This window comes from Mustela putorius, unplaced genomic scaffold (genome assembly GCF_011764305.1).
Source record: "Mustela putorius furo isolate JIRA1106 unplaced genomic scaffold, ASM1176430v1.1 tig00000580_pilon_pilon_pilon, whole genome shotgun sequence".
Classification (NCBI taxonomy): Eukaryota; Metazoa; Chordata; class Mammalia; order Carnivora; family Mustelidae; genus Mustela; species Mustela putorius.
In genome coordinates this window covers 3,262,352-3,276,922 of record NW_025421423.1, presented here as the reverse complement: position 1 = coordinate 3,276,922, position 14,571 = coordinate 3,262,352, and positions in this window count along the sequence as shown.

The window sequence follows — 14,571 nt, the reverse complement described above, 5'->3', positions numbered from 1 at the left end:
CTTAGATGCTGTATTTTACCAGGAGTTCACTCTCTAAGGTCATGTACAGTTGTTCATTTATCACCAGGTTGGGAGAAAAGGGAAAGCAAAACTTCATGGTTGAAGGAAGGCCATTTATCTCAATTTTCTCTGTAACAAAATTGACCTTGGCCATTTGACCTACTTCGGGACCTGGCGAAGGCATGGTCTGAGCACCTGCGGTGGGAGGAGCTGGTGGGGAGACCCAAGTAGACTCAGCTATGGAGACCGGACACTGCTGGGACCAAGATGCTACTTCACTGACTCAGGGTCATCATCTAAGACAGGCCCGCAGTCCTCCGCATTCAGTAAGCAGCACTCTCGTTACTCCTTCTGGAACCCCAAAACTGAAACCACCAACAGCCCTTGGAATGCGGAGAGACACCTTAAATCATTCTCTTTGTTTATACATTCCTCAAGTATAAAAACAAATGCTATTCATATCCAGGTGCCTCCTCAAAAAAACAAAAACAAAAACAAAAAAAACGAAATGCTAATATTCTTGCTATAATTTTAAATCAATAAAGAGACAACAAAGGATCGCAATGATGTAAAAACTATGCATAAAAGAAAAGACAAATGTTGATTAATAGTGGTTGTATTTAAGAGATAATGGGCTTTTTTCAGCTTTTGTATGTATTTTTTAAAAACTTAAAAGGGGGGAATGCCTGGGTAGTTCATTTGGTTAAGCAGCTGCCTTCTGCTCAGGTCATGATCCCAGTGTCCTGAGAGCAAGTCCCACATCGGGCTCCTTGCTCGGCAGGAAGCCTGCTTCTCCCTCTGCCTCTGCGTGCCACTTTGCCTGCCTGTGCGCCCACACTCTCTCTTTCTGACAAATAAATAAAAAATAAAATCTTTTAAAAAAATACTTAAAAGCATTCATCAATTACTCTTATTATAAAAAAGGGTCCTATTCAGAAATATTTTAATGCCCCAAAGGGAAAGTTCATTTATATTATATTTTCATGAAAATTACATATATAACTTTGATAAAAATTAACGATAGCATGCTATAATACTGAAAATTTTGGAAGATGCTTTATGAATATTAATAGAGACCAAGTCTGTGTCACTCAGTGAGTGCAATATACATGAAAGTATATTACGATAAATTTCTTACACACATAAAATGATTGTGTGATCAAAAAACTTCAATTTCGGGGCGCCTGGGTGGCTCAGTGGGTTAAGCCGCTGCCTTCGGCTCGGGTCATGATCTCAGAGTCCTGGGATCGAGCCCCACATCGGGCTCTCTGCTCAGCAGGGAGCCTGCTTCCTCCTCTCTCTCTGCCTGCCTCTCTGCCTGCTTGTGATCTCTGTCAAATAAATAAATAAAATCTTTAAAAAAAAAAAACACTTCAATTTCTAAGACTTGTACACTCAATAACAAGGAATATTTGATGCATTTAAGAGTACAATGGGGTGCCTTGGTGGCTCAGTCTGTTAAGCGGCTGACTCTTGATTTTGGCATAGGTAGTGATCACAGTGTCGTGAGATCAAGCGTTGCATGGGCTCTGAGCTGGGCATGGATCCTGCTTGAGATTCTCCCTCTCCCTCTGTCCTTTGCCCTCCTGTGTACGCACTCTCTTTCTAAAAACAACAAAACAGCAGCAGCAGCAATAACAATAAAACCCAGCATAAAAATTTGGGCAGCTTCTTTTTTATTTTATTTTATTATTATTTTTTTAATAACAGCCTCTTTTTTTTTTTACTTTGTTGTAATAGAAGGAATCTGCATCTGTGTAAGCTGTAAAACACTGTCAGCCTCGTTCAAGTTTGTAAATTGGAATTAGTAGAGGAAGGTATTGATGTTCTAAAATATTCTGGTTGTTATGAGTACGTGCATGTAATAGAAATGTATGTTCTATAGCAACCTTGTGCAGGGTTAAGCTCAATGGAACAGTTGTTGGAAAGAAGTCTTGGATGTTACGTGAGTAAAGGGTCCAGGATTTAGAGATGCTGTGCAAACCTAGTGTGCCACAGGCCTCATCCTTCTTGGAGCCTCAAGTACACTAATTTTCACCGAGACTCTCATGAGCAGTGGGCAGTAACTGGCATTCGCTCAGAGCATTTGCCCAGGAATGTTTTTTTATCCCCCCACGAAGGACACTTGGCACTGTGATGCACAGTGTCTTAGGCACGTGAGGACTTCCTCTTCTCATTTATTCTTGAGCCCGCGAAGCCGAGTTTGTCAGCCTCTCTTGCCACAAGAGGGGTGTTTTATGAATTTGAAGCACACGTGCAGATCGCCCTAAACCACTTAAGGAGCCACGTTACGTGACTCAGAAGCCCAGTTCCCACCGTTACAGAGAGTCTCATTCCAAGTCATTCCCTCGCGGAAGCTCGGTTCTGATGAGACAGCAGAAGACCAGAAGGGACTTGTGAGCTTCAACCCAGGTTCCGTGCTTTGACCTCCTTTATAACATGGCTTAGGAATGACAGGCAACCCTGCAACTCACCCCCTTCCAGCCCCCGACACACAGCTGCACGCCCTTGGCTGGCATGTGAAGCGTGCTCAGAAAGGGGAAGAAAAACCCAAACCACAAAACGCCACATTCCTTTTGAGGGCTGTATGTGTACACACCCTAGACCTTTGACCCTCTTTCTTTGCTGAACAGGGGTTTTCAAGGCTTGGAGTCAGGAGTGCTGGATGGTTAAGATGCAGCTCTACCACGTCTAGTCTAATGGTTCCGGCATTTACTGTCTCCGGGGCTCTGTTTGTTCATCGTCAGATGGAGCCAGTGAGCCCTGAGCCCCGTCTAACCTTCCAGCATTGTGAAAAGGATAAAACAGACTAAAAATACTACAAAAAGATGGAAACATGAGGCTTGGTTCCACCATTATAAATGGAAACAGCCCACTTTCTGTTTCTGAGATGGTGGGGAGATGGAGAAAAATGGGAAAAGCTGAAGACCTAATGAATGCTCCCCAAAGACTCCTAGACTCCCAGCCTCCCCAGCCCGCTTTCCCACCTACCTCATCAGTCGGTCTGCTCACCAAATACAGGGCTTCCATGCACCCTAAATTTAGACAGCAGAAATGGAAAAAGACAAGACGCATGAGGCAAAGCATGTGTAGAACACCATTCATAGCCTCTATCATCCTGATAAAATGTTTACACCACTGAAAAATGCACTCAAATGAGCACTTTCCTTAAAAATAATGTTCAAAAACATAAAGGCTGGAAGTATCTGAAACAGCCATAAACACTTCTGAAGAAACAAAAAGATTCCAGTAACAAAACCACACACCTCTGAAGTCTGACAGCTGAGGCCAGAGTCTGGGAAAACTTGCCATGAATTATAAGGCAGATGGAACTGGATGAAGTCTACCAAAGTGGCAGAAAAAGTAGGAAGACCTGGCATTGCATCATGTAGATTCCAAGTGGTGGTTTAGATTTTTAACACAAAGCAACAACAGTGACTACAATAGAAGTACAAATAGCAAAGTACTAATAGGAAAAAACCCACATATTTTATAGACTATTTCTATCATCTTGGAGTGATAAAAGCCTTTCTAGAAATGGCTCAAAGGCATATACCATAAAGAAAAATACTGCTTTATTTGACTAGGAATAATTTAAAATTTCAATGCATCAGAAAGTCAAATACCTCCTGTGTTGCTGGTGGGATTTTAAACATACTCAGCCACTTTGGAAAACAGTCTGGCAGTACCTCTGACATTAAATTTAGAGTCACCACATGACCTAGAAATTCCACTCCTAGGTACAGACCCAAAAGAAATGAAAATACACATCTACACAAAAACTTGTACCTGAACGTTCATAGCAGCGTTATTCATAATGGCCCCAAAGTAGGAATAACCCACATGTCTATCAAGTGATAAATGCATAAATAAAATCTGGTGTACCCATACAATGGGATATTATTCACTGACAAAAAGCCATAAAGTACTGACAAATGCGCAACATAGATTAATCCTGAGAACATTATGCCAAGTGAAAGAAGCCAGTCATAAAGCATCACATGTTGTGTGTGTATTTTGTGTATGTTCCTGTATTCTTATGAAATGTCCAGAATAGGCAACTCCTATTATTCTTTCCAAAATAGGAATGGAAATGAATTAGAGGTACCAGGAGTTACAGGGTCTGGGGATAATTCTGGGCAATGACTACCAATGAGTTCAAGGTTTTCTCCTGGGTCCTGAAAATATTCTGGAATTAGAGGATGATGGTGGTTTCATAACTGTGAATGTACTAAAAACCATTTAATTGTATACTTTAAGAGGGTGAATTTTATTGCAGGTGAATTATTTCTCAGTAAAGCTATTATTTAAAACATATAAACAGCTACTATAAAAACTATAAAAAACATAAAATGGCAAAGCTAATGACAATTGTGACATTTTGCTGTAAGATTAATATCTATAATATACAAGGAATTCTTACGTAAATTTTGAAAATAAGTAAGCGATTTTAAAAATTGTCAAAGGTAGGGGCGCCTGGGTGACTCAGTCGTTAAGTGTCTGCCTTCCGCTCATGTCATGATCCCAGGGTCCTGGGATCGAGCCCCTCATTGCATTGCATTGAGTTCCCTGCTCAGCAGGAAGCATGCTTGTCCCTCTCCCATTCCCCCTGCTTGTGTTTCCTCTCTCGCGCTTTTTCTCCCTCTGTCAAATAAATAAATAAGATCTTTAAAAAATTGGCCAAAGGCCAAGACACCCATTTCATAGGAGAGGAAGCACCAAAAGCCAATAAACATTTTTGTTTATGCTTATTATGAAAATTTGAAGTTTCTGCGGTTGTTAGACCTGCTGCTAGAGGTTATCAGTGTGTTAATAATGAAGCACACATTTACTATGTCATATTCTGAGAAGAGGTCCTCAAGCTTTATCAGAACACCAGTGTGTGTGTGGCACAAAAAGGGTTAAGAATCCCTGATTTACAGGAAACATAAAGTATGGCATATCCGTATAAGGAAATGCTATATAGTCATTATAATTGATATTGTTTTTTAAGAATGTAGAACAATTGGAACTCATACACTGCAGGCAAGAATGTAAATTGGGGCAACCATTTTGGAGACTATCCGGTATTTTCTACTAATGCTAAACATTTGCATATCCTGCAACCTAGTATTTGCACTCCTAAGCATATATGCACCAGAAATATATACATATGTTCACCAAAAGACATCTAAAGAAGTTATAGCAGCTATAATAGCCAAAACCTGGAAACAACCCATGTGTCTATCAACAATAGAATGGATCAATAAATTGTCATACGTTTATACAAATGTATACTCTATGGTAATAGTAAGTGTGAATGAACTGTTGCCAAATGCAACAACATGAATCTCATTCCTCTACTGTCCAGTGAAGAAATATAGACATGAGAATGAACACCACATAATTCCATCATAAAAGTTCACAAACCAGGAAAAACTCATTAGAAATTAGAAGGCAGGATAGTGGCTTATTTTGGGGGAGAGGAGACAGTACTGAGGAGAGGATCCAAAAGGTTTTTGGGGTGCTGGGTAATGATCTATGATTTTATACTGGTGCTGCATGTAAAAGTAGATCTCATTTGTGAAAACACTTTGAGTCTTACACTTAAAATTTTTGCACATTTCTGTTTTTTTGTTGTTGTTGTTATACTTCAATCAAATGTCTGCTTCAAAATGACAAAAAAATTTTAATGGCATGGAAAAATGTTCATAATATCCTATTATATTGAAAATACCGATTAATATAGGAGCAAGCTGTTCATAAATGGTACATCTCTTTTTCTTAACTATATGCCTATATTGCCAATTCAATGCAAAAGAAAGCATTGTATCATCTCATTTTTGTGAAAATTAAGATCTGATCCTATCAATATCAAAATGATAACCATGGTTACCTCTGGGTAATGGGCTTGTGGATGATTTTTCTTTCTTTTTGAAAAATCATTATGTGTATTTTCTCATTCTTCTAGTGTGGACATATATTTCTTTTGAGAATGAGAAAAGTCATAACTATTCCTTGCAATTCCGGTTTAATCAGTATTATTGAAATGTAATTTTTGTACAGTACAGTGCACTTCTAAGTGTGCAGTTCACTCAATTTTAGAGAGGCATGTGCACCCATGTGCTCACCACTTAAGATGAGAACGTTTCCACCCCCAGAAACTCCCTTCATGTCTCTCCGTAGTCAACTTTTACCTCTCCAAGCGAGGTAGCCGTGGATCTGATTTCTATCACCACAGTTTTGTCTGCTGTAGAAGGTTCTAGAAATGGGATTATACTGTAGGTACTTTTCTGTCGGATTTCTTTCGCCCGACTTAATGCTTTAAAGATTGATTTCTGGTTTTGTGTATATATATATACATTCCTTTTTTTTTTTTTTTTTTTAAGCAAAGAGTCACGTCGTCAGTGCTTGCTGCTTCCTGATCTGTGGAGTGAGACACCGTCCACGGGGGAAACAGCCCTCCACATCCTCTCCAAGCTTGTCTGCTGCAGGCCGGAGTGATCTTAGAGCCTTCCCAACCTGGAAGGACAGACACCAGCGCGCCCCCCCCTTCCCCGTCCCCCGCAACAATCCGAGTCTGCGCCCCTCCCCCCGCGGCAGCGCCAGACTCAGGTGAGAGCCACCCTGCTTCTAGCCATTGTTCCGCAAGTGACAGCCTCCGGGGCAAATGGAAAGCCGTCAACCTGAGGGCTGTCAACTGCAGACAGGAATTCCTTTCTTTGTCAGGCTGGGTGGTCTCCGTGGCTTCGGCAGCAGCCGGCACAAAAGACGATGAGCGCCGAGTGCGCGCCCGCAGAAAAACACCGCCACCACCCGACGGCCCTCGCCGCACTTCTTTGTGACACCGGGATTAGCCCTGCGTGGCTTCCCTTGACGGTGTGGGAGGCGTCACACCCGGCCCCCGCGAGGGCATCCGGGGTCGTTTAGTCCAGGGTCCCCGTGTCCAACCCCCTGCCCCCGGCCTGCATGTTTCTGGAAGAGTATTTGCCCCAGAATCTTAGTCACCGACAGCTAGCGGGGCCCCCAGAGAGTGGGTCCAGACGCCGGTCACAGAGCACGAGGACCCGGGCAAGGACAAGCAGCCTTCTGTGAGGAGCTCTTAACACCACTCTGAGCTGCTTTTTAAATAAACGACCCCTCAAATAGTACAGTGTAAAATAAAATTTTCCAATAAAAAAGGAGAACGTGTGCGCAAATCCACAGACTTGTGGATCCCCGCGGCCTTTGTAGAGAGGCTTTTGTGCGCTCGCGGCCGGGACGCCAGGCGAATTTCATTTATAAGTAGCTTGGTGCCCCCTACTGGTCATTAGCTGCAAGCGCGGCTGCCTCTCCCCAGGTGCCTTCCGCATGCACCATTTTTTCTAATTTCAAACTTCAAGAGCGGGACTGTACACTAGGCAGTTGTATCCCATTTTACAGATGAGAAATGGAAGCCTCTAGCGATTAAATAAGCTGCCCAAAGTGGCTGAGCCTGGATTCAAACCTACTCTTGTGGAACTCCAACTTCCTTCCACTCCATGTCAATACCACTTGTCTGGACACTGTGTAGCACTTTCCCTTAACAAAGGATTTTTTAAAAAAGATTTTATTTATTTATTTGAGAGAGAGGAAAGAGAGCGAGATAACTTGAGTGGGGGAGGGGCGGGAGAGAGGGAATAGCAAACTCCTCGCTGAGCAAAAAGCCCACGCCTGGGCTGAGATCATGTCCTGAGCCCAAGGCAGCAGCTTACCTTACCAAGCCCCCCAGGCTCCCCAAAAAACGATTCGTAAATACCTCAAAATAGGCCATGAAGTGGGAGCTAACGCCCCTGTTTTAGCACACGGGAAGGCCTAGGCTGGGACATCAGTGACTTGCCCAGGACCACAGGTCCAATAAATGGCCACGTGCCCACTCACCGCACCAGGCTGCTGCCTAGGAGGAATGCTACACACATGGTCCAGGAGGGAACTTACTTCCTGGGCAGGCTGCATCCTTGTGAGGAACAGGGAAGCTGAAGTGTTCCCACGCAGGCCTTGTGTGGGAGGGAGACACCAAAGCACTCAGGGATAAAATGGGTTTTCTATTCGTGGGGAACTCACATCATCATCTACTGGGTTCAACAAATGTGCAACAGAGTCCATGGTGTGTGTGTGTGTGTGTGTGTGTGTGTGTAAATGAGTGAATGCATGAATGAAATGGCCTAGAGAGCAGAGGCCTAGAGGACAGGCAGGTCAGGAGTGCTTGGGCCATTGTGCTATGAAACGATTGATTTCCATTTAGTTGGAAGAGTGCGTTTCTAGCAGTCAGAGCAGTCCAGGGGGACCCACAGCTGCCTCTGGGTGTGAGCGCCAACCGCAGGGATACAGGCCAAGTTAAGCAGACCGCAGCTGGGATGTTCTAGAGGGATGTAAGCTTGCATGATATTTTCTGAACATCAACATTTAGAAATGTGAAAATTCCACATAAAACCCCAGAATGTTAGCTCTTCTTGAACAAACTGGAAGGCTTGACCTCATTTGGCCTCCTGCAGTGCCATCGGCTGTCCCTTCAGCTCCCAACTCCCACCCCAGCAGTGAGGCTGAACCCACTCCCACTCCCATGAATGAGGTGATGCCATCTCTCACTACGTGTGTGCTGTCGTTTTTCTTATTGTAAGAACAAAAACAAACATTTTTCTCATCAGGAAAGGAAAAATAAGAGAGCAAGTCATTTGTTTAAGGCAGCAGAGGGCACAACATATTTATCTGTGGAAGTCAGGACATTTTTATACGTTTAAAGGGCAGGGGCTTAACTTGCTTCATTTGTTTTCATGACCAGCCTGGACCCCATGGCAGCTTGCATTGCCTACACTAGAGAGTCTTCAGTATCTTCCTGTGTGTGGATCTCGGGTCAGACTCTCACCCTGTGGCCACTTCTCTCTTCAACTCCGGAGAGAGGCAGGGCCCCTGGAGCAGGCTTGGAGTATAGTCCTGGGTCTGGGGCTGTGAGGGAAGAAGCAATTCTTCCCAGTGCACAAATCTTCTGAATTGGCCTCTCTCCCAGCACTTTTCTTCCTATGAGAGGGTTTCTTAGCCCTCCCCATCCTGGCCACATGGATGGCTCTCTGATTCCATGTGTGTTGTTCAGAAAGTGGGCACACACTCCAGATGTGGTCTGAACAGCTGAAAACAGCAGGACAAACATCTCCCACAATTCAGATGCCCTACCTTTGTTCTTGTTACTTCTACTGACATTATCTTTTTTTTTTTTTTTATCAGTCATGTCACATGTTGGCTCACACAGAGTTGGTGGGACACCAGGACCTTCAGACTGTTTTGCGTGAACGCTTCTCAAGAGAGTTCTACCTAAACTGAAAATCAGACACTGAAGGTTGGATGTTCCTGGAGGTCAGCTAAGGCCACCTCCCACATATGCAGAAGGAGGCCACTTCCTCAAACACCTGGACAGAATGTTTGAACTGAAATGAGGAGGTTCACACTTAGCACACTTGATTTTATATTTGGCCCACAGTTCCATTCTTCCAAGAATGGATCTTGATTTTGTAAAAAAAAAAAAAATCATAACTACTCAATGAGTATACTCACCAATACCAGTTGGTAGCTGGGACAACTGAGGCCCAGAGACATTAAGTAACATGTTCCAGGGCATAAACTAATAAGTGGCAGAGCTGAGTTCAACTAGGCACAAATAATGGTGAGCAGATGAGTGCCATGGTCCAGGGTGTGCTTTAGGAAGACAGCACTATAAGGCCAAGTGAGAGATGGACCAAAAGTGGTCAGCCTGGAGGCTGGCAGAACAGTTAGAGGCTGTTCAGGCAAGAGATGATAGGAGCTAAGGTAGGCCAGGAGCAGTGGGACCAGAAAAGGGGTGAGGGGTGGAAAGAGCCAGTTTTCCAAACATAAAAACCATAAAAACAAGTATAAAGAGTTCCTCTGTTTAACAGAATTATAACTATTAGAAGAAGTCCTTGCCAATAAAATATAAGTGGTTTGCGGTTTGAAGCTGCAACCACACTTGTTATAAAGGTAATTGAAAGGAAAACCCCAATTGGGGGTAGTAAGAAAACAGGAAACCACAACCCTGTAACCCCATTATCTGGATTGGATCTCATCCACGTAATAGATGAACCCTGGACCACATTCGTCTTCCGCTGGCCATTGGCAAGATAGTTCTACAATGACTCTGGGACCAAGCTTCGGGCAGAGGCAGTCCTGTCTACTTCAAGCACCTTGGTTAGCGCGTGGGGCATTGCAAGGACCTGGTTTCATTGCAAGGACTGACTTAGGCTGGACCACTACTGGAGGAAGGAAGAGGAAGACTCGTTCTAAACTAGGGACTTACAGTTTAGTGGTGGAGAATATTCCTGCCAGGCTGGTCTGTGCCTGGTTGAGTCCAGCTCTGTCACTTAGGAATGTAGGACCTTGAACAAGTTTCTTAACATTTCTGGGCCTTAGTTGTCTTATCTATAAACTGAGAATAGTGAGGATACTAGAAAATTGGTTGATTTAAAATGCTTAAAGGAACACTGAGTACACAATAAGCACCAAATAAGTGTTTATTATTGTTATTGCTATTATTATTATTACAGTGAATAATGGACAAAGCTGGACAACAGTGGGATTGCTGTTTTGAGGAAAGTATTCCATTACCTGCACAAGCAGAGCTGAGGTGGTTGTAGGGTTCAGCTTTGGACCTTGAGTTTCAGTGCTGTCGAGACATCCAACTAGGTTCATTGAGCATTACTGTGGAGACCAGTGTGGGTCTTGAACTCATGACCCTGAGATCAAGATCTGAGCTGAGATCAAGACCTGAGCTGAGATCAAGGGTTGGACACTTAACCGACTGAGCCACCCAGGTGCCCCATTATTCGTTCTATTTATTTAATTCTACAAGTATGTACTGAGCAGCTCTTCTGTACCTGACACTATGGTAGGACTTGAAGATACTAGGATGAATCAGACATCAGACAGTCCCAGCTCCCAAGGACTTGATAATTTAGGAAGGATGATTTAGGAATCACCTCTCGTGTGCTGAGTAAGTGTCACAACACCAGCACATATGAAGCTCACAGACACTCAGGAGAGGGAGTCAGGGCAGGTTTCCTGGAAGAGGCAGGAAGAAACAGTGTCCCCCGGACCATATTCAGAATCTGGGAAATGCAGAGTAGGGGAGGTCCATGATTAACAGAAGATTTGGGCTTCCAGTGCTGACAATCATTTTCCTCAGGCCCTGTACTAAGTGGAATCACTTAGGCCTTCCCACTTCTTACTGCTTCTGGAAAAATTCTTGTGAACATCTAAGATGTTTTCTAAATCTCTTTGAACACACATTTTATTAATCAAGGTTTCAGTATGATGGTTTTGCCTCAAACCCTTGATCTTTTGGTGGTAAGAGGTTGAAATCAAAGTTTCTCCAGGGGGGTCAGTCATAACCAAAAGAGACTACATTTCCTTAATCACTGAATCAAGATAGCTTGAGCCAGGAGGATTGGGCTAAGTTCTGTGCTGCTGCACCCCTGTCCCAGTTCCCTGCCTTGGCGTGCTCCTTGCCACAGATGTTCTTCTACTGTGAATTTATGCCAACCATGTTCAAAGTGGCCACATTAAGGGGTAAAGCCCTGGGGAATCAGGGGAAAAATCAAAAAGAAAGCCACACACATGTACTATTTGCTCGATCATAAAGACAAATACGTTCACATCCTGTCATCTCAGGCATGAATAACTCCAGCAATGCTCTAAGCGAGGAGGCCCCGTCAGGAAACGCTGCCAAGTTTCTCCTTCCCCTTCCTGACTTCCATTCTTGCCGGCCTGTTCTTCTTCAGGCTCCGGTTAACGCTTTCAATTCTTTCTGTTCCTTGTTAATTACCCCTCTTTCAGCCAGGATCATGGTTGGTTTGGGAGAGGAGAGGTACAAAGCAGGAGGAGAAAGGCAGTCACAGGTTTTTCCAGAGACAGTGAGTGGGGAGAGGCAAGAACACATCCGCCGGTCTATTCTCCTTGTCTTTTCCTTTCATGGCCGCACCAAGATGACTCATGCTGCTCAGACTCTGTGACTGAGATGTACAGATCAGGGCACGCACTCTTCCTTTCTCTAAAGGAGGAGTCTCATTTTAGCGGGTTGAGGTATCAGCTAACAACTCAGACCCAATTTCCATGAAACTTGCTAACAACAGTCAGGATGCCAAAGAAGAAGGAGTTACTGGTCAAAGAAAATCCAACAGGTTGTCAAGAGTCACAAAATACGTGTACCGCATCTGAACTAGGTATGGTCCACATCCTTCAGGTTTGGAAGGCTTTGTTGGGGAGAAGGTACTAGGGGCTTATTATTCTCAAAACTGTTATCTTGTTCTTCGGAAATACTGCATAGTCTCAGAGGTCCTTAGAGCTGTGGAAAGTCTAGAGGGTCGTCTAGGGTGTCGGCTTTCGAAGTTTGCTGCGCATTAGAGTTATAGTCCTCTGACCAATGAAGTCAGAATTTCTGGGGGTAGTGCTGAAGTATCAGTGTTAAACTCCCCAGGTGTTTCCAATGTGTATTCAAGTTTGAGAACTTCTGTGCTGGACCCTCACCTTTCAAAGTGTGGTTGGTGGAATGGCAGCCCCACCAGGGAGCTTGCTGAAGGTCCCACCACAGACCTACCGATTCACAATCTGTGTTTTAACAAGATCACCGAGTGCATGAAAGTTTGAGAAGCAGTTACTTTCCTGACGCATTGGCTAGTCTGGCAAAAATGGGCCTAAATTCTGCCTTGGCAACTATCCGTGGGAGCTGGGGGGTAGCTGCTCCCTTTAAGAGGGACTTCGAGCCTCCGACTTCGAGACTCCTCTGAGTCTCACACCTGGCTAGGTTCATTAACTTCCATCACCTGGCTGGGACCCATCAGAATTTGAGTTGCTTTTAAAATTTATTATAAAATAGAGTTTACCGTTAGTAACATGTAATGCATTCACAGTGTTGTACAGTTGTCACCACTATCTAGTTCCAGAACATTTCATGACCCCAAAAGGAAACCTCATACTTATTAAGTAGTCACTCCCCAGCCCCGCCTCCCCTAAGCCCCTTGCAACCATTAATCTGCTTTCTGTCCCTATGACTTTGCTTATTCTGAATGTTTCATAAAAAAGGAATGCTAATGTCTCCAAGGTTCATCCATGTTGCCGCATGTAGCAGTACTCTTGCTTTTTTGGCTGAATAATATTACTCTGTATGTGCATATCCCATTTCATTTATCCATTCATCATTTGATGGGTATTTGGGTAATTCTAACCTTTCTGTTACTGTGAGTAGCACTGCTGTGAACCCTCGTATGCAAGTTTTTGTTTGAACACCTGTTTTCAATTTTTGGGGCTATGTGGAATTGCTGGGGCAGAGTTTTAGAACAACCTGGCACACTGAGGTTTCACACCAGTGTTCAATGGTTAAAGTTTGAGCAGCAAAACTTATTGGTTCTACTCTACTGAGAGAGAGAGAGAGAGAATTTATTTAAGCTGGAGAACATTATATAAAACAGAATGAGTTAAACTGGTGACTTATGTGGTAATTTTATGTGTAACTTTTTGAATAGCCAAACTGTTTTCCATAGCAACATTTTATATTCTTACCAGTCATGTTTGAGGGCTCCAATTTCTTGCCAACACTTGTTATTGTGTTATTTACCACCCCCCCCTCCTTAATTCTAGTCATCCTAGTGGTGGTGAAGTGTTATGTCACCCTGCTTTTGACTTGTATTTCCTTAATGAACAGTGATGAATATCTTTTCACGTACCTGTTGGCCATTTGTATATAGTCTTTAGAAGAATGTCTCTTTAAGTCCTTTGCTTATTTAAAAATGGGTTGCCAGGGCGCCTGGGTGGCTCAGTGGGTTAAACCGATGCCTTCAGCTCTGGTCATGATCTCAGGGTCCTGGGATTGAGTCCCGCCTCGGGCTCTCTGCTCAGCGGGGAGCCTGCTTCCCCATCTACTTGTGATTTCTCTCTGTCAAATAAATACATAAAATCTTAAAAAAAAATAAATAAAAACGGGTTGCCTTTTTGTTATTGAGTTGTAAAATTTCTTTATGTATTCTGGATATTAGGCCCTTCTCCAATACATGATTTGCAAATATTTTCTACTATTCCGTGAGTTACCTTTTTTATTTTCTTAATGTTGTTCTTTGATGTACAAAAGCTTTCAATTTTGATGAAGTCTAATTTATCTGTTTTTTTTCTTTTGTTGTTTGTGCTTTTGGTGTTATATGGAATTTGAGATTTTGTCACCTGGACAAGGTCAATGGTTAGGAAGAGAAGGGGATCTGAGGAGAAAGGGAACAGGGATTATTTGAGGTCTCCGTCTCCAGTTCAACCAGAAGATCTGAGCATTTATCTGCTTTTTATAATGTTCTCCAGCTTATATATATATATATATATATATATATATATATATATGATCAATAGATTAGAACCACTAGATTGTGCTACTCAAATTTTAACCAAGGAAAACAAATATGAAACCTCAGTGTGCCAGACTGTTCTGAAAACTAGACCTAAATGGTATACGTAGTAATTAAAACAATGAGTTTCCCGTTTCCTGGTTTAATTAAACTTCATTTGTAATTAAAAAAGAAAAGGCATACA